The 20,808-nt window shown below is 31.7% G+C and overlaps 1 protein-coding gene and 1 long non-coding RNA gene across 2 annotated transcripts in view; both read right to left on the reverse strand.

The window, feature by feature from the left end:
- The window catches only part of CDase (neutral ceramidase), a 46,851-nt gene extending 31,120 nt beyond the window's left edge, over window positions 1-15,731 (reverse strand). Inside the window, exon 1 of the mRNA XM_075292747.1 lies at window positions 15,584-15,731. The gene's annotated coding sequence lies outside the window, so the exon portion shown is untranslated. The remainder of the gene's footprint in view (window positions 1-15,583) is intronic.
- A 3,771-nt stretch (window positions 15,732-19,502) lies between these two features.
- LOC142219441 (uncharacterized) lies at window positions 19,503-20,562 on the reverse strand. Its single transcript, XR_012717575.1, has 3 exons — window positions 20,271-20,562; window positions 20,103-20,206; window positions 19,503-20,037 (listed from the first exon to the last, which is right to left on the reverse strand). It is a non-coding gene; the product is annotated as an uncharacterized LOC142219441 (long non-coding RNA).
- Window positions 20,563-20,808: the final 246 nt, after the last annotated feature.

Raw genomic sequence — 20,808 nt, forward strand, 5'->3', positions numbered from 1 at the left:
GAGCCTCTTGGAGGAGCAAAATTCATCCGATCCGGTTCAAATTAGGAACGTGGTGTTAGTATATGGTCGCTAACAACCATACCAAAATTGGTCCAATCACACAAAAATTGGTCCATATCGGTTCATAATCATGGTTGCCACTAGAGCCAAAAATAATCAACCAAAATTTTATTTCTATAGAAAATTTTGTCAAAATTTTATTTCTAGAGAAAATTTTGTTAAAATTTTATTCGGTTCATAATAAAATTTTCATCATTGTCAAAATTTTATTTCTATAGAAAATTTTGTTCAAATTTTATTCGGTTCATAATCATGGTTGCCACTCGAGCCAAAAATAATCTACCAAGATTTTATTTCTATAGAAAATTTTGTCAAAAGTTTATTTCTATAGAAAATTTTGTTAAAATTTTATTTCCGCAGACATTTTTGTCAAAATTTTCTTTCTATAGAAAATTTTGTGAAAATGTTTATTTCTATAGAAAATTTTGTGAAAATTTTATTTCTATAGAAAATTTTGTTAAAATTTTATTTCTGTAGAAAATTTTTTTAAAATTTTATGTCTACTTTGTCAAACTAAATTATATACGTATTGGATCGATCTTTTTTGATTTAATATATACCACGTATGTACTTACATACAATTTAGAAGATGGTGTTAGAAGGTTTTAAGATACCTTGCCATCGGCAAGTGTTACCGCAACTTAAGTAATTCGATTGTGGGTGGCAGTGTTTAGAAGAAGTTTCTACGCAATCCATGATGGAGGGTACATAAGCTTCGGCCTGGCCGAACTTACGGCCGTATATACTTGTTTTCATTTCTTTTAGTGACCAATTTTATTTCGTGAAAATGACCAATCAATCCCATCAACTCCACCATTTTATCAAATATATAAGAATATGTTTGCAATAAAAAAGTGGGTACCGTATTGATCTTTTAAAATTATAAATTTTTTTCACTCCTAGTTTTCTTAAAAGCAAGAGCGGTATGGGTTTGTTGGAAGATTCACCTTGAAGTTGCGAAGTGGCATTGGCATTAAATTGCATTTTTGTTTTACCTGCCTTTTTCAGTTTGAACCCAAGTAGAGAGTAGTATATCTGATATATAAACTAATGAGCTGAATTATGTAATGGTAAAAAAGTTCTTTCTTTTGGATTTACAAATATGAAAAATATCCGAAAATAATAAAAATAATAAAAATATGTATTTTCCATTTATATTTTTAACTATTTCCAGAATTTGCAAAGTATCATCAATATAATACCAAATAGTACATTGCTTTCCCATTATTTTTTGTTTTTTGATTGGTTCAAATTTTAATAGACGATTTCAATGTGCGGAAATTTTGGAAAGGAATTGTTACTAAAATTAAATTACCGAGCTCCTTAATACACCTTTTTATGCTAAAAGACTACAACTGCAAAAGAAGATTATAAATCTGCAACCTGGAACTAAGAATTGAACTTGATATTCGATGCAGGTAATATTTAACAAAATTAACTTTTAATTGAACAAAATTAAATTCGAATTATTCAGTTTACTTTCAGAAAAACTAATTTAGCTTACAGTCTGCTGATTTATTGGAAATCTAGGCGCATCTACATATTAGAAGGAACATGCTAACATGGTTATTATTATAAGGAAGCTAATGATTTATATAATTTATTTTTTCACCCTATAGTTGTTATTGATAGTAATTGTCTTTGTAAGTTATGTTAGAACAAAACACAAATGAAAAGAACCAAATTTATTTGTCTTTTGCATAATTAAAAAAATAATAAAATATTAAATATTATAAGAAACACATATTTTCTTTTATTTCAAATAAAACTAAATACGGTTTTGGGGTCGCAATATATAAATTTTTTGATCGAAATTTATAACCAATTTCAATTAATTATTTAATTGAATGAATCAAATAGTTGATTGATTTTTGTCGCGAAATTAATTAAAATTTTAATTGATTCAATTAAAACTGTGATTGAATTATATGTTAAAAATCAATCACGTTTTTAATTGATTCAATTACACAATTAATTGATTCCGTGACAAAAGTCAATTAAATTTTTAATTGAAAATCGTGTTGGTTTTCAATCAAAATGGGTGATTGATACTATCATTTTCGTGATTGAAGACATTTCAATTAAAAAAATGATTGAATCCGCGATTTTCGTGATTGAAATCAAAAAATTTTTTTTTGTGTGTACCACAGACTCGTTAATGTCACCACAACCATCGCGAACTGTGATGGGGGAAGCATATCAAAAAGTACAAAATGTACATGAAAGTATTTTGCCATCACTACTGTTAGAAGAGCCATTTTATTTTTTGTGAAACGCCAAGCGCAACCAGCTTGTTATATTTTATTTAAATAAAAACGAAAATAAAGTTCTGAAAACATAGATATTACGCTTAACATTGTGAAAGGTATATGGTGAACAATTTTCGACTTTCCGAATAGAATAAAGTGATCGTTTTTCAAATATTTTTCCAGGCACGCTGTCTCCATCGAAAATAAACAAACTGGCTGATAGACGCTGCAATATGTAACTTGCTACTTAAAACTCAACATCATTCTTTTATTAATGCAAAAAATTATGTTAAATGTGATGAGATAAACCGAAAAATGTTATATTTATAAGAAATTATAAATGTTTAATCAAAGCAATAAACATCTACACAATCGTGTTTTACTTGACCACAATGATTCTTCTAAAGGGTGATTTGTTAAGAGCTTGATAACTTTTTAAAAAAAAAAACGCATAAAATTTGCAAAATCTCATCGGTTTTTTATTTGAAACGTTAGATTGGTCCATGACATTTACTTTTTGAAGATAATTTCATTTAAATGTTGACCGCGGCTGCGTCTTAGGTGGTCCATTCGGAAAGTCCAATTTTGGGCAACTTTTTCGAGCATTTCGGCCGGAATAGCCCGAATTTCTTCGGAAATGTTGTCTTCCAAAGCTGGAATAGTTGCTGGCTTATTTCTGTAGACTTTAGACTTGACGTAGCCCCACAAAAAATAGTCTAAAGGCGTCAAATCGCATGATCTTGGTGGCCAACTTACCGGTCCATTTCTTGAGATGAATTGTTCTCCGAAGTTTTCCCTCAAAATGGCCATAGAATCGCGAGCTGTGTGGCATGTAGCGCCATCTTGTTGAAACCACATGTCAACCAAGTTCAGTTCTTCCATTTTTGGCAACAAAAAGTTTGTTAGCATCGAACGATAGCGATCGCCATTCACCGTAACGTTGCGTCCAACAGCATCTTTGAAAAAATACGGTCCAATGATTCCACCAGCGTACAAACCACACCAAACAGTGCATTTTTCGGGATGCATGGGCAGTTCTTGAACGGCTTCTGGTTGCTCTTCACTTCAAATGCGGCAATTTTGCTTATTTACGTAGCCATTCAACCAGAAATGAGCCTCATCGCTGAACAAAATTTGTCGATAAAAAAGCGGATTTTCTGCCAACTTTTCTAGGGCCCATTCACTGAAAATTCGACGTTGTGGCTCGTTAGTAAGTCTATTCATGATGAAATGTCAAAGCATACTGAGCATCTTTCTCTTTGACACCATGTCTGAAATCCCACGTGATCTGTCAAATACTAATGCATGAAAATCCTAACCTCAAAAGAATCACCCTTTAAATTACCTTAAAATGCACTTTTTCTGATAGTTTGCAGGGGTTCTTATTGGCGTCCTTCGAAATTGATCTAAATAGGCACCTAATAATTGCACTGATGAGAAACTTTTTAACTTGGCGTGATACAACTTCTTAATAGTGACGGCGCTTTTCCGACGAGTTTTTGATGTCGTATATGATTGTTTTCGACGTAGTGGGGATTCTCAGAAGCGCCCCCAAATTCAAAAAATGTTGGCAGGGTCGTTTACACCAAAAAACAGCAAAAGAGAGCTGGAGAGAGACTACATTTGACAGTTATGAGATTGAGAAATTGCAAGTTTTTGCTAGAGATTTTTCCCCAGTAAAATCTTGTAAACCATAGCATACTTTGCCAGTGGTTATTGATAACAAACAAAGTAAATACCAGTAGGTTAGGTTAGGTTAGGTGGCAGCCCGATGTATCAGGCTAACTTATGGTGTTTTCTTTTCTGAAAAAAGTGCTTTGCCTTCATTTTGTCTGTACAGAATGCGCATTTTTTAAATGTTACCAGCAACCTAAAAAAATGCTATCATTTCAGCGGGCAGAAAAGAATTCAAAGAAGGAGGCAGGGCAATCGCAGCACTCTCGTTTGTTGGCAGTGCTGGAAATGCCCGTAATTTGCCTCTATGCGTGGCGCTATTTTCACAACAGAATTCAAAGCCTTTTCGCACTTTTGCCTGTTTTTTTAGAAAAGAACCTAAAAAGTACATTTTCCGGGTAAAATGCAAAAAGAGTGCGCATTTTTTACAAGAAAAGAAAACGCCATTAGACTATTCAATCCATTGTGATACCACATTGGTGAACTTCTCTTATCACTGAGTGCTGCCCATGTTAAGCTCAATGATAAGGGACCTCCTTTTTATAGCCGAGTCCGAACGGCGTTCCACATTGCAGTGAAACCACTTAGAGAAGCTTTGAAACACTCAGAAATGTCACCAGCATTACTGAGATGGGATAATCCACCGCCGAAAAACTTTTTGGTGTTCGGTCGAAGCAGGAATTGAACCCACGACCTTGTGTATGCAAGGCGGGCATGCTAACCATTGCACCACGGTGGCTCCCTAACAAAGTACCAGTACAATGTACAGATTCGGCAACTACGATTGGAAGTTAAATAAACACGATTCGTTTTTTTGTTCTTAATGTTTTAGCGGCTGAAATTTTGAATATGCAAATAATTACTGGATAACGTTCGTGTACTTTTCAGCAATTTTATGCAAAGAGAGTAAAATACACTCTTACTCTCTTCCTTATTTTTACTGGAAGAGTACGCGAACAGACCTATAGAAGGGCGGTCTTACTTACACAGCCTGGGAGCCATCGTTGTGTTGCCAGATTGAATATTGATAAAATGACGTTTCCCCGATTCACAATAGCAATTTTTTGTGATTAATTTGTCGAATAACATGACATTGTTTATTTATTTATTTATTAAATTTGCAATGAAATTGTAAGCTTTTACCGCTAGGGCCTGGGTATCCAGTACTAAAAGAAAACAAGCCTATTGTTAAATTTCGAATAAATTTTCTGGGCAAAAAATTTCAATCAATGTATTCTCATAAAAAACGAAACGAACTTTCAAAAGTAGAGAAATCCAAATTGATTCGAATTCGAGTGACTGGGTTTTCGTTCGACATACAGAAACAGGGAATAAAACGTTTTTGAGTGGTGGTTTGCTGATGAAATTTCTGAGTGTATTAAATATTATCAAAGTAGTGTCATCATAATTTCAAAAACAAAGGCAAAGAGTAATTTTTAACGTATACTCGTAAACTTTTGGATTTTCAGTTAGACCGGTTTCGTATTTTATTTTTAGCACCTTAAGATTCTACACGCACAGAAAACAACATGTTTGGACCTGTTTATCGCTTCCATTTAATACAGTCGAGTATAAACGAAGAATGCGGAATTGCTGTGTTTTATATTAATTCATTTATTCATAAGTCAGAGAGAATAGAAACGCAAGGGAATGAAATTTTGAACCGAAACTACGTCAGTAGGTGGCAGTCATAAGAAATTTTTTTCTAATATCATGCAGTTTTTGTCGGCGCTTCTCTCAAATATCATACAGTTTGTGTCGGCGTCACCCAGTTCAGTTCTCTGCCGACTTTACGAAACGTAAGGAAAATAGGATTTAGAACCTACTTTGTTGTAATAAATGTTTTTATATAAATGATTTCATTCCATTAAATTTTTTGGCAGACAATTTGAAATTATAACGGCCGATGCCTTTATAAACAATTTATCAAAACAGCGCTTCGACCAAAACGTCGGTAATACCAAAGCTGACATTTGTTGTTTTTGTAGAAGATAAATGTTCGTCCTCTTGTGTTTTTATTCTCTCTGCATAAGCAAAGATAATTGAGTATAACAAGATTAAGCATTGTGCTCTTATAAAGAGAAAACAAATGTCACGGTGTAGAGGGCTATGAGAAAAAATGTTTTTTATTTGTCAATTTTTTCCAAAGCAGCTCTGCCCAGGAATAAATTAAAACAGCAATATTCACATAAAACCATAATAAATATTCGCTTTAACATACACATACGTTTTATTTTAATTTTCTATAATCGTTTTGGTATTGCTTTTGTGGTTTTTTTTAATTCAGAAATTTATGAAAAACACAAATGTTGTGATATTTTCCGAAGCAAACGGCAGTATATTTGAGAGACAAGTCGACGCAAACTTTATGATATGATTTAAGCAGAGTCCTCTGGTGCCTCAGTTTTGCAATGACAAGACTGTGTCTTCTTCTAATTTGTCTATGGCATAAGTCGCACGCATCTAAAGGGTGATTCTTTTGAGGTTAGGATTTTCATGCATTAGTATTTGACAGATCACGTGGGATTTCAGACATGGTGTCAAAGAGAAAGATGCTCAGTATGCTTTGACATTTCATCATGAATATACTTACGATCTGCCACAACGTCGAATTTTCAGTGAATGGGCCCTAGAAAAGTTGGCAGAAAATCCGCTTTTTTATCGACAAATTTTGTTCAGCGATGAGGCTCATTTCTGGTTGAATGGCTACGTAAATAAGCAAAATTGCCGCATTTGGAGTGAAGAGCAACCAGAAGCCGTTCAAGAACTGCCCATGCATCCCGAAAAATGCACTGTTTGGTGTGGTTTGTACGCTGGTGGAATCATTGGACCGTATTTTTTCAAAGATGCTGTTGGACGCAACGTTACGGTGAATGGCGATCGCTATCGTTCGATGCTAACAAACTTTTTGTTGCCAAAAATGGAAGAACTGAACTTGGTTGACATGTGGTTTCAACAAGATGGCGCTACATGCCACACAGCTCGCGATTCTATGGCCATTTTGAGGGAAAACTTCGGAGAACAATTCATCTCAAGAAATGGACCGGTAAGTTGGCCACCAAGATCATGCGATTTGACGCCTTTAGACTATTTTTTGTGGGGCTACGTCAAGTCTAAAGTCTACAGAAATAAGCCAGCAACTATTCCAGCTTTGGAAGACAACATTTCCGAAGAAATTCGGGCTATTCCGGCCGAAATGCTCGAAAAAGTTGCCCAAAATTGGACTTTCCGAATGGACCACCTAAGACGCAGCCGCGGTCAACATTTAAATGAAATTATCTTCAAAAAGTAAATGTCATGGACCAATCTAACGTTTCAAATAAAGAACCGATGAGATTTTGCAAATTTTATGCGTTTTTTTTTTAAAAAAAGTTATCAAGCTCTTAACAAATCACCCTTTATATGGTGCAAATGGAGCATATTTGCGCCATCTATATGGTGCAAATGGAGCATATGGTCTAGAAACGGATGAATTATTCGGAATTTTTAAAGCAGGCCATATTCCTATATTTTTTATACCCTGCTCCACACTGTGGAACAGGGTATTATAAGTTAGTTCATATGTTTGCAACACCTAGAAGGAGACGAGATAGACACATGGTGTCTTTGGTAAAAATGCTAAGGGTGGGCTCCCGAGTCGATATAGCGATGTCCGTCTGTCCGTGAACTCATTTTTGTAATCAAAGTCTAGGTCGCAGTTTTAGTCCAATCGACTTCAAATTTGGCACAAGTATGTGTTTTGGCTCAGAATAGATCCCTATTGATTCGCCCGATATGGACTTATATGGCCACAGAAGCCAGAGTTTTACCCTAATTTACTTAAAATTTTGCACAAGAAGAACAATTAGTACTATAGTCAAGTGTGCCAAATTTTATTGAAATCGGTTCAGATTTAGATATAGCTCCCATATATAGCTTTCGCCCGATTTACACTCATATGAACACAGAGGCCAATTTTTAACTCCGATTTAGTTAAAATTTTGCACAGGGAGTAGAATTAGCATTGTTGCTATGTGTGCCAAATTTGGTTGAAATCGGTTCAGATTTAGATATAGCTCCCATATATAGCTTTCGCCCGATTTACACTCATATGACCACAGAGGCCAATTTTTAACTCCGATTTAGTTGAAATTTTGCACAGGGAGTAGAATTAGCATTGTAGCTATACGTGCCAAATTTGGTTGAAATCGGTTCAGATTTAGATATATCTCCCTTATAAAGCTTTCGTCCGATTTACACTCATATGACCACAGAGGCCAATTTTTAACTCCGATTTAGTTGAAATTTTGCACAGAGAGTAAAATTAGCATTGTAGCTATGCGTGCCAAATTTGGTTGAAATCGGTTCACATTTAGATATAGCTTCCATATATATGTTTTTCTGATTGCGACAAAAATGGTCAAAATACCAACATCTTCCTTGTAAAATCGCCACTGCTTAGTCGAAAAGTTGTAAAAACGACTCTAATTTTCCTAAACTTCTAATACATTTATATCGAGGGATAAATCATAAATAAACTTTTGCGAAGTTTCCTTAAAATTGCTTCAGATTTAATTGTTTCCCATATTTTTTTTACTAAAATTGTGTTGCACCCTAGTGCATTAGCCGACTTAAATTTTGAGTCTATAGATTTTGTAAAAGTCTATCAAATTCTGTCCAGATCGAGTGATATTTAAATGTATGTATTTGGGACAAACCTTTATATATAGCCCCCAACACATTTGACGGATGTGATATGGTATCGAAAATTTAGATCTACAAAGTGGTGCAGGGTATAATATAGTCGGCCCCGCCAGACTTTAGACTTTCCTTACTTGTTTTCCTTATAAAAAAGGGATTTTAAATCAACTTTTAGTAGATTTCGAGTCTAATGTGAATGAGGTATAAAATTCATTTTATTTGAAAAATTTTTTGAAAAAGATTTCATTTACAATAGTAATTGATTCATTTGATTTCACAAAAGTTTTCATCTGATGTCAACATGCTACATATGTATGTTAGTTATTTTCCCTAACGAGTCATTTAAAGCCTTTTATTAGCCTGTAATTCAACATCATTACGAACAAAGAGAATGAGAAAGAGAAAAAAATCAAACATAGTTGTACGAATTGTAACTGACTCTTTTTTTGTGAGAAACCGAAATGCCGAATACAATATGCTGTAACGAGGAGACAACAACGGTATCTTTGTAATATACCATCGATTCCGTTACCAGTAATCTGTATATATAAATAAAGAGAATATACTATACATATCTACGTATGTATGTATGTAAACTGTGTGAATTGATTGTACGCACCCATTGTCTATCTGCACAGCGTGTTTGGTGGTCATCCTTTGTTTATTTATTTTGGGGTATAAACAAGTGCAATATACTTGTCTAATTGTTGTTGCTTGGGTTTTTTTACTTACTTTGTTTATCAATTACACAGAGGCATATTTCACAGCCCTGTTCAAGATTTAATTCATTTTGCACAATTAAATGTCGCATCTGATTTTTCATGCTTAATACTTATCATTTAATACGCAGGGACTTGAGTGGTTTAAATGATCAGAAATATTTGCTTTGACCTTTGTAACCATCGATATACAATATCTGTTGTAAATATTGTTTGCGTTGTTAATGTGAAAGAATTTAATTTCAAGAAAATTTAAGATTATTATTACATATGCATTTGGAGTGTTTTTTTACTAAATTTATTTATTTGACATTTTCTGTTAACGTGGAGATATGCACTCCATTATTCAGCCTCCTTAAACTTCGGCAAATTAATTACAATCTTTCATATTAGTTCAACATTTTGCCAGTGTAGAAATTATCATCATGAAAACTTCCAAAATAATCAGTAGCTAGTTTTTTTTTTAAATTACCACAATTACTCAAAACTTCTATAAACAATAATTATCAACTAATAATTTGATAAACAGTTTGGTTTTGCCATTTTAGTGTTCCTTCAGATTAAATTGGCTATTAATAAAATTATTTAACACAAAAGGTTTATAATGAAAATTATTGTATTACATGAGATGTAAGATAATATTGTCTATTATTCATGCAGACATTTAATGTTAGAAAATGTACAAAAAAATCTTTTCGATATTTAGCATTAATATTGATGATACCTATAAATTACACGAAATCTAATTAATTTTGCACTCCCTTTACTTCTCTAAACGGGTACACGACAAACAAGCTTATTTTATTGCTGGAATTTTCTGCAAAAATTTTGACCATGCGTTTCTTATGGAAATAGACGTTTTAATTTCATACACCCAGAAAAAAGGGGCTCTAATGCCAACTGAACTTTATTTTAGTTCATGAAGATTAGTTGATTTTAGTTAAATTTTGCACAATATGAGTAAATGTTCCTTATTTTAATAATTTTTTGCTAACTTTAATGACGTGAACTAAAACCAAGAAAAAAAATTGTATACAAATATAGTGCACAATTTTACTAAAAAATAAATTAGTTCATATTTTCCTAAAATGACAGAAGTTTTCTTAAATTGAGTTCATAAGTCTCTCAAATGAGTAAATTTTACTAAAAATATACCAGTCTTGAACTTCGTACAGCGCTAAGGACATTTTAACAATTTTTAAATCCAATTTTTTCTTTCAACATATGAAATTTTCTTAAACAACAGAAAAAAATTAATTATTTTTAAAAATTTTTCTTCAATTTGACAAAAAGTATGAACTTATTTGTAACATGTTGCAATTAGAAAACTATTTTAGTTAAAATTTTCTAAAATAAACCTACATTTTCTTCCACGGTGGGTTCACTTTTTTTTGGGTGTACATGAGAAGTTTTCGGGCTTTACAATATCTATGTATTTCTTACAAGTAGCAAAAATGGAGCCAAAGGAGTATACCTAAATCCGTAAAGCCCGGATGCACTTCTTCTAGAGAAGTATCTGTAAAGTCCAGGATCCGGCTCTTAATAAAATTTCCGTTACCCATCGAAAACTTATGTTCTCCCATAAGGAATGCAGCCTACATACCAGGCTTTACCCGTAAGAAATGTACAAACAGTTTTACCAGCGGTATTTTCGTTAAGACCATGTTATCGATTTAATACAACAGGAATTACATATGGTCATAGACCAAGAAAATATAAAGACATCGTTTGATAATTCACAATGATTTTGTTTATTTGCAATGCGCAGTCATTCCACTCAATTGCGCAGTCAAGTGACTCAATTTCTTTTTTTGAAAACGAATCAGTCAATTTGCATTACAAAAAAGGTGTGAATGTATAGAATTTTATATGCTTTTACAATATTTGGTGTTTCATCAAGAAAACAAAGGAAAGAAAACAAATTAAAGCCAAATTAAAAAACACTCATTTGCAGACGAAAAAGAGCCATCTACGGTGTGCAGACAAACTACAGCGCTGTGAATTCACTTAAGATGTCTATACTATCTTTGGTCTATGATATGGTTCTTAGGATATGTTAAGTTAGATATAGCATAGACCAAGAAAATATAGAGACATACCTTGATAATTCACCATGGTTTTGTTTATATGCAGTGCGCAGTCATTCCACTCAATTGCGCAGTCAAGTGACTCAATTTATTTTTGGAAAACGAGAATAACCGTATAAATTAGTCAATTTGCATTACAAAAAAGGTGTGGATGAATAGTATTTTATAAACTTTCACAATATTTGGTGTTTCAACGAGAGAACAAAGGAAAGAAAACAAATTAAAGCCAAATTAAAAAATCACTCATTTGCAGACGAAAAAGAGCCATCTACGGTGTGCAGACAAACTACAGCGCTGTGAATTCACTTGAGATGTCTATACCTTCCTTGGTCTATGGATATAGTGGCACACACAAAACAAAATAAGTTTTGGATTCAATTACGAAATTATTTAATCCAATTAATTTTTAATTGAAATATCTTCAATCACACAAATGATAGTATCAATCAACGAAGTCAATTAAAAAATTAATTGATCCAATTAAAAAATTAATTGATCCAATTAAAAAAATTAAAATCAAAAACAACAATAATGATTGAAGAGAAACCAACAATAACAAACAAAACGAATGAAGATAGAGGAAGCACGCTCAAAAACAAACCCAGCCAACTAACAAACAAAACGAATGAAGATAGAGGAAGCACGCTCAAAAACAAACCCAGCCAACTACATTCAAATCGATGATTTGAGTTTGGCAAAAGAAAAGAGATATGCTTGCAAAATTTGTTTAAGCAGTAGCCTTGATAGTCGGCTTTTTTCGGAAGGTTCAAGTGTAGTTCACTTTGGGTTGAGTGAATTACCCGAATTTATTCTGATAATTGGTTGATAGTTTTGCTGCAAGCCATTTTGAAGTCTATAGGGCTTTGCCCAAATAAATTTGACAAGCATACTTTTCCTCTGTTGGTTAAGCTACACTTGTAGTTTAGTCATTGCATGGTTTTAAGCTGAGATCAAAAACAACAATAATGATTGAAGAGAAACCAACAATAACACACAAAACGAATATGAATTAATACTATTCATTTCATTTAAATTTTTAATTGAATATTTTTCAAAATTCAAATAAAATTTTAATTGGAAATATTTTGGTGAAAATTTTTTCTGTGCACTACAGGTGGTGGATTTCTCTCTGATCAATGATCTGATCGATAACAACGTGATGAGATTGATCAAAGCTTATAGAAGAGGAAGATGGGAGATTGGCTACTGAGCACATTTACCACATTAAGCGGACCTTAGACGGTCGGATAAACATTACGACAGAGGTTCGCCTATTTGTTGTGTGTTCGTTCAAGTTTTACCCTCACACTGTACGAACAATTATGATAACAACATGAAGAAATAAGAAGAAGCATAAACACAAACAATGAAGGTGGACGAAAAGTTAGGTGTAAAGCCATTTTTTAGTAAAAATGGAAGAAACAATAAAAATTCTAAGCCGAATTAGCGATCCCTCATTAATTTCATTGCATAAATGGGGAAAATGTATTTTTTTTTTGTTGTTGTCTAAAATTTAACATTGTTTCATTAAGAAAATTACATTTTTCATTTAAATAGTGAAAAAATTACGATTTTAGCGGCTAAACTCGAACTTAATACTCACCTTATGATAAAATACTGTTTTCTGAAGGGAAAAAATACGGTGGAAGCAAAAACTTGGCTTGATAATGAGTTTCCGGACTCTGCCCCAGGGAAATCAACAATAATTGATTGGTATGCAAAATTCAAGCGTGATGAAATGAGCACGGAGGACGATGAACGAAGTTGACGCCCGAAAGAGGTGGTTACCGACGAAAACATCAAAAAAAAAATCCACAAAATGGTTTTGAATGACCGTAAAATGAAGTTGATCGAGATAACAGAGGCCTTAAAGATATCAAGGAACGTGTTGGTCATATCATTCATCAATATTTGGATATGCGGAAGCTCTGTGCAAAATGGGTGCCGCGCGAGCTCACATTTGACCAAAAACAACAACGTGTTGATGATTCTGAGCGGTGTTTGCAGCTGTTAACTCGTAATACACCCGAGTTTTTCCGTCGATATGTGACAATGGATGAAACATGGCTCCATCACTACACTCCTGAGTCCAATCAGTCGGCTTAGTGGACAGCGACCGGTGAACCGTCTCCGAAACGTGGAAAGACTCAAAAGTCCGCTGGCAAAGTAATGGCCTCTGTTTTTGGGATGCGCGTGGAATAATTTTTATCGATTATCTTGAGAAATGAAAAACCATCAACAGTTAGTATTATATGGCGTTATTGGAGCGTTTGAAGGTCGAAATCGCGGCAAAACGACCCCATATGAAGAAGATAAAAGTGTTGTTCCACCAAGACAACGCACCGTGCCACAAGTCATTGAGAACGATGGCAAAACTTCATGAATTGGGCTTCGAATTGCTTCCCCACCCACCGCATTCTCCAGATCTGGCGCCCAGCGACTTTTTCTTGTTCTCAGACCTCAAAAGGATGCTCGCAGCGAAAAAATTTGGCTGCAATGAAGAGGTGATCGCCGAAACTGAGGCCTATTTTGAGGCAAAACCGAAGGGCTACTACCAAAATGGTATCAAAAAATTGGAATGTCGTTATAATTGTTGTATCGCTCTTGAAGGGAACTATGTTGAATACTAAAAACGAATTTTGACAAAAAAATGTGTTTTTCTTTGTTAGACCGGGGACTTATCAGCCAACCTGTTAAACTATTAGTGCATAAAAACATTTCTATTCAAGTTATGACAAAATTTGATAAAACATATACTCGTCGTCATTTTTAAATTATAAATCCGAAAATTGAAGCCCGTTATGCACCTCTAGCGGAAATTTCGTTTGCGTGCCGATAACACATTTTTGGAATGCATTTCTTATGGGAGCAAAATATAAACAATCGATAATAACGCCTCTCAAGGGTAAAGCGGACCTTAGACGGTCGGATAAACCCTACGACAGAGGTTAGTCTATTTGTTGTGTGTTCGTTCAAGATTTGCCCTTACACTGCTCGAACAAATATGATGACAACGTGGAAAAAAAAGATGAAGCATAAACATAAACAATGAAGATGTATGAAGAGTTATGGGTAAAGTAATTTTTTACTGAAGAAATGAAAGAAAATAATAAAAATCCGGATATATATGACAAAACAATGATTCCGGAAGTATTCCACATTTCATAAATTACAAATTACTTGATGGATTTCAAAATACTTCTCGCCTTGTTTTCCACTGAATAGAAGTGGAATTTTTCTACGTTTTTGTCACAATTCTTGTTTAGAATTATATATTTTTTTTAATTTCCAGCCAGAATTGACGATCCCTCGTTAATTTCATTGCAGAAATGCCTGTTTTTATTGTGAAAATAAATTTGTTTTTGATAATGTTTGGCGAACATCCCCTTACACCCAATGATTTGTGCCACCCAACCAGAAAAAATCAAAGTTGTTTTGATTTTTTCCCAACACGTCCCCGAAACACGCGAACATGACCTTATACTAGCGGATTTGTGGCCGCAACGTGTTGTGTCGCAGGGTTTATCCGACCGTATAAGGTGCCCTTAACAAATATTTCGCTAGGATTATATATAAGGATGATGTTATCGAATATTTATATTTCCCCCCATAAAAGCCGATATGTACCTTTGACGAAATTTCCGCGACACATAAGAAATTCATTGCTATATTTGCTAACGAAAATTCTGGTATTCTAGTTTCCGCTATAGGTCGCGCCATACGAAGCACATGACAAAACTACCTTTTTGGCCTTCAACAGTAGTTTTCATTGGAGCTACTTTAAAACTACATGATAAAACTCTCGTTTTCTTTTAAATTGTGTCGGAGTGGAAACTAATTTTTTTCGCAAAATTTAAAGACAAATCATTCTTTAAAAATTATATCCTTTTTAGTTCGTACTATTAGGAATCTGAACATCACATAAATAATTTTTGTTTTTGTTTCGAACTGATCACAATCAACAACATTTAATTTAATTTTTAATTAAATTTTTTTGCGATTTTCACAATATCTTTTCTTTGAAATAAGCCATTGATTCATATTTTCAATTCAATATCTTGGTCTCAGTTTTCTTCAATTCAATTATTTCACATTAAAAAAAATAAATACTTACTTCAAATTAGTATACGGTGAACGCAAATACAAGACGCACTCGCGACCCCCAAAGACTAACTAACTTTCCTTGTTTTATAATATTTCGTTTTCAAATATGGACAATCTAAAGTTTTATTCGCCCTGATAACTACTCTATAATCCGATTACAGAGAGATTATGGCTGTAGAATGTGCACAACAACTTTCATTATCATACAGAAGAAATGACCACTAAAACTTTGCGAATTACTTTTATAGGAAATTGATTGATAAGATTTCTGGTGTGAAAAAAAATAACTATAAAAATATTCAAGATATATAGATGATCAATAAAAACAAAAAAGAAATAATTTCTAAAATACACTTCCTCCATAAGTATAGGACGCAAAGCCAGATATGAAAATGAAAATATTCATATAAGAAATATTTTGCCTAATTCCAATTATTAGGCTTACCGGACAGTAAAAAAACATAAAATGGATTTATCCACATTAATTATGAAAGATTGGATTTTGACAAAACATTTATTGCAATCTTTTGGTTAAATATAAACATAGAAAGCACGTGAAATTTTTAACTAATTAATTAATTTTATTTAAAGTCCGGTATGCAGCTCATACAAAAATTTCTGTTTAATGTCAATGTCGAAACGGTTTTACCACATATTTTTTATGGGAAAAAATGTAAGCAATCGAGAGCATCTGCCCAATGAAAATTTCGCCACCAAAAGTAGCAAGGTATTTCTTATGGGTAGAGGAAATTTCTTTAAAACTGCATACACAACAAAAAATATCCACCAAAATATTTCCAATTAATATTTTCATTGAATTTTCAAACATATTCAATTCAAACTTTAATTACTACTTAATAACTTATCGTGATTGAATCCAACAATATTTTTTTGTGTGTACCGGGCATAGACCAATTAAGGTATAGACATCTCAAGTCAATTCACAGCGCTGTAGTTTGTCTGCACACCGTAGATGGCTCTTTTTCGTCTGCAATTGAGTGATTTTTTAATTTGGCATTAATTTGTTTTCTTTCCTTTGTTTTCTTGATAAAACACCAAATATTGTGAAAGCATATACAGTTCTATACATCAACACCTTTTTTGTAATGTAAATTGACTGATTTGTACGGTAATTATCGTTTTCAAAAAAAGAAATTGAGTCACTTGAGTGCGCAATTGAGTGGAATGACTGCGCACTGCAAATAAACAAAACCATGGTGAATTGTCAAGGTATGTCTCTATTTTAATTGGTCTATGATGTTACATTTGTTCTAAATCCTTTTTTCCTTACGTCCCGTAAAGCCGGCAGAGAACTGAACTGGGTGACGCCGACGCAAACTGTATGATATTTGAGAGAAGAGCCGACAAAATCTGCATGATATTAGAGAAATTTTCCTCATAACTGCCACCTACTGACGCAGTTTCGTTCTCTTGTATTATCATTCTCTCTGTCCGTTATGCATCCACGCCTGCAAATCGAGCCAAAAATAATCTACAAAAATTTGGAGAAAATTTAAGCAAGCAAAAAAAAAATCATATTTTGCAAAATTTTATTTCTACAGAAAATTTTGTCAGTAATTTTATTTCTACAGAAAATTTTGTCAGTACTTTTATTTCTATAAAAAATTTTGTCAAAATTTTATTTCTAGTAAATTTTGTAAAAATTTAGTACATTTTTTTTCTATAGAAATTTTTCTCTAAATTTTATTTCTAAAGAAAAATTTCTCAAAATTTTATTTCTATTGAAAATGTTCTCAAAATTTTATTTCTATAGAAAATTTTGTCAAAATTTTATTTCTATAGAAAATTTTGTTAAAATTTCATTTCTATAGAAAATTTTGTCAACATTTTATTTCTAAAGAAAATTTTCTAAAAATTTTATTTCTATTGAAAATTTTTTCAAAATTTATTTCTATTGAAAATTTAATTTCTATAAAAATTTTGTCAAAATTTTATTTCTATAAAAATTTTGTCAAAATTTTATTTCTATAAAAATTTTGTCAAAATTTTATTTCTATAGAAAATTTTTTTAAAATTTTATTTCTGTAAAAAATTTTGTCAACATTTTATTTCTGTAGAAAATGTTGTCAAGATTTAATTTCTATAGAAATTTTTGTCAAGATTTTATTTCTATAGAAAATTTTGGTCAATGTATATAAATGCAAATAAAACAAGTTTATTTCATCTTTTTTCTCGACGTTTCGTCGGCTTTTTCTGACCTTTTCCAGAGAATTTTTTTATTTAAACTATCTGTAGAGTAAAATTCTATTTAGATTTCATTTCATTATATAGATAATTTTGTCAATTTTTTTTTTATAGAAAATTTTATTTCTAAAGAAAATTTTGTCAAAATTTTATTTCTATTGAAAATTTTCTCAAAATTTTATTTCTATTGAAAATTTTCTCAAAATTTTATTTCTATAAAAAATTTTGTCAAGATTTTATTTCTATAGAAAATTTTGTTAAAATTTTATTTCTATTGAAAATATTGTCAAAATTTTATTTCTATTAACAATTTTGTAAAAAATTTTATTTCTATAGAAACTTTTTTCAAAATTTTATTTCTATAGAAAATTTTGTCAAAATTTTATTTCTGTAGAAAATTTTGTCAAAATTTTATTTCTGTAGAAAATTTTGTCAAGATTTAATTTCTAAAGAAATTTTTGTCAAGATTTTATTTCTATAGAAAATTTTGTTAGATTTTTGTTTATTTTAATGGGCTGTTGGTCAATGTATATAAATGCAAATAAAACAAATTTTGTCATGATTTTATTTCTATAGAAATTTTTGTCAAGATTTTATTTCTATAGAAAATTGTGTCAAAATTTTATTTTTATAGAAAAAATTGTCAAAAATTTTATTTCTATTGAAAATTTTGTCAAAATTTTATTTCTATTGAAAATTTTCTTAAAACTTTATTTCTATAGAAAATTTTCTCAAAATTTTGTTTCTACAGAAAATTTTATCAACATTTTTTTCTATACAAAATTTTCTCAAAATTTTATTTCTATAGAAAATTTTGTCAACATTTTATTTTTATACTCGTAGAACACTTTGTCAAAATTTTATTTCTCTAGATTATTTTGTCAAAATTTTATTTATATAGAAAATTTTGTCAAAATTTTATTTTTGTAGAAAATTTGACAAAATTTTATTTCTATAGAAAATTTTGTATCCGTTACCACATATGGGTAGCGGAAATTTCGTTAAAAATGCATACTAGCCTTTAAGTCTGGTCGATAGTTTACATTTTACTCCCTTAAGGAATACATGGCACGACCGTTTTATTGGCATACAACAGGATTTTTCATTCTGACAAAAATTTAGCTAGGAAATTTGATTAAGTAACGAAGATTTGGTACGCAAACTAACCTTCCTCTAGAACTGCATACCGGGCTTTAACAAAAACACCATCGAAACCAGTTTGTTCACGATTAGTTTTTTGAATCCATTAATTTCAAAAGACAAAACGTTTCAAAATCGATGCAATGAAACGTTTTCATTTAAGTTTTGACAACATTTTGTAAAACCATGATTATTTTCAAGTATATTTTTAGATTTCTAGTTAAGTTTTGGTCAAAAACCAAACATAGTAGTCACCTCCCAATAAACACAAACGTTTGAAAAATGCTAAATTTCAACAATTTTTCAAACATTTTTTCAAAGGATTAGGGTAATATTCAAGTTGAGAAATTGTTGAGAAAATCGCGTTCTCAACAAAAAACAGACATTACCCTCAACAGTGAAATTCAACACATTAGCAATAATATCTCAAGTGTTATCCTCAAATTGAAATGCATCGCTACTCAATAATTTGTCAAACAATTTTCGATGCGAGTCAAATTCAAAATTAACATCGTTGCAAATGCTTTTCAACCTAAATTGGTATGAATGATATCCCCACTTCAAATTGAAAGTCAAAGCCAAAATTCTATGAATTTTGTATAATTTATTCATTTTCATCAAAATAAAATATATAATAATACACTACATAATACACTACAATACCAATTGATAAATAATAATCTTATTAAACATATCAACAAATAAGAACAAAAAAAAAAACAACAAAACTGTAAATATCTTAAACATTATTAGTAAACACTTTTGCATTGATAATTCGATTTCCTTCCTTTTGGTGTCATAAAACAGCATTAAAATTTATTAACATGCGGGCAATTTGAAATTAGGAACGTACTGGACCGCGTGTTAGAATTGATTTCCAGCAGAAGGAATTCACAAAATATCCATTTTAAACTGATAATAGCATATGAATTAAACTGACGATGTGATGCACATTTTCATCCAGAAGTTGTTGATTTCAACAATTTGTTGTTTTTAACAATTTTAATTGGTTGCACTTGTAATGTTTCTGGAAACTATTTCTTGTCGATAAGCCACTCATTTTTCATTAGTCAGCTTCTTATTGTTTGCAAGAATGTAGCATCCAAAGATTTTAGTTTTCTGCAAAGAGATTTAAATTTAGTGACTTCTTTAAAGTGTTGATTTAATTTTTTATATTGACGTACCAATTATTATAAACTATTTGAAGCAGTTCCAGTTAATTGTCCACCATTTTTCATTGGTCAGCTTTTAATGTTTTCAAGAACGTAGAATCCATAATTTTAGTTTTCTGCACAGAGATATAAATGTAGTGACTTCCTTAAAGTTTTATTTCATTTTTTATTTTCACTTACCTATTTTTATAAACTATTTTGTTATATGTCTAATATTTTCCATTTTTTTATTTCTTGCAATTGACCACGAACTTCGTTGCACAAATAAGTATTGAAAACCATATGGTTTTTTCGTTGCATTTTAGGGTAGTTTTTTGTCAAAGTTTTCTCATATTATCTTCAACACCTTTTCAAAGATTTCGTCAACATTTTGGCAAATTGGAAGTAGTTCGCAAATAATTTGAAGATGTATTGAAGATGAGCTATTTCAAGTCAAGTTGAATTTATGTTGAAAATTATATTTACCCTCAAATTTAAAAGTTGTTGCATTTGAAAAACGCTCATCCTGTGTTTATTGGGCTGTAGAATGTAATTATACACTGTATTATCGACTTAAGCTCGGTATACAACATTCAGCTATTTTCAATAAATCAAAGACCATAGAAGAGGAAGATATGAAATGAGGTGTTCTTGTGTTAGCATCAGAAACCAAAGATTACTATCATACTTGTGGGAAAAGCGGACCGAACTTATTGGTTTGATGCCGACAAATTTTATT

Source organism: Haematobia irritans, chromosome 1, assembly GCF_050003625.1.
Source record: "Haematobia irritans isolate KBUSLIRL chromosome 1, ASM5000362v1, whole genome shotgun sequence".
Taxonomy (NCBI): Eukaryota; Metazoa; Arthropoda; class Insecta; order Diptera; family Muscidae; genus Haematobia; species Haematobia irritans.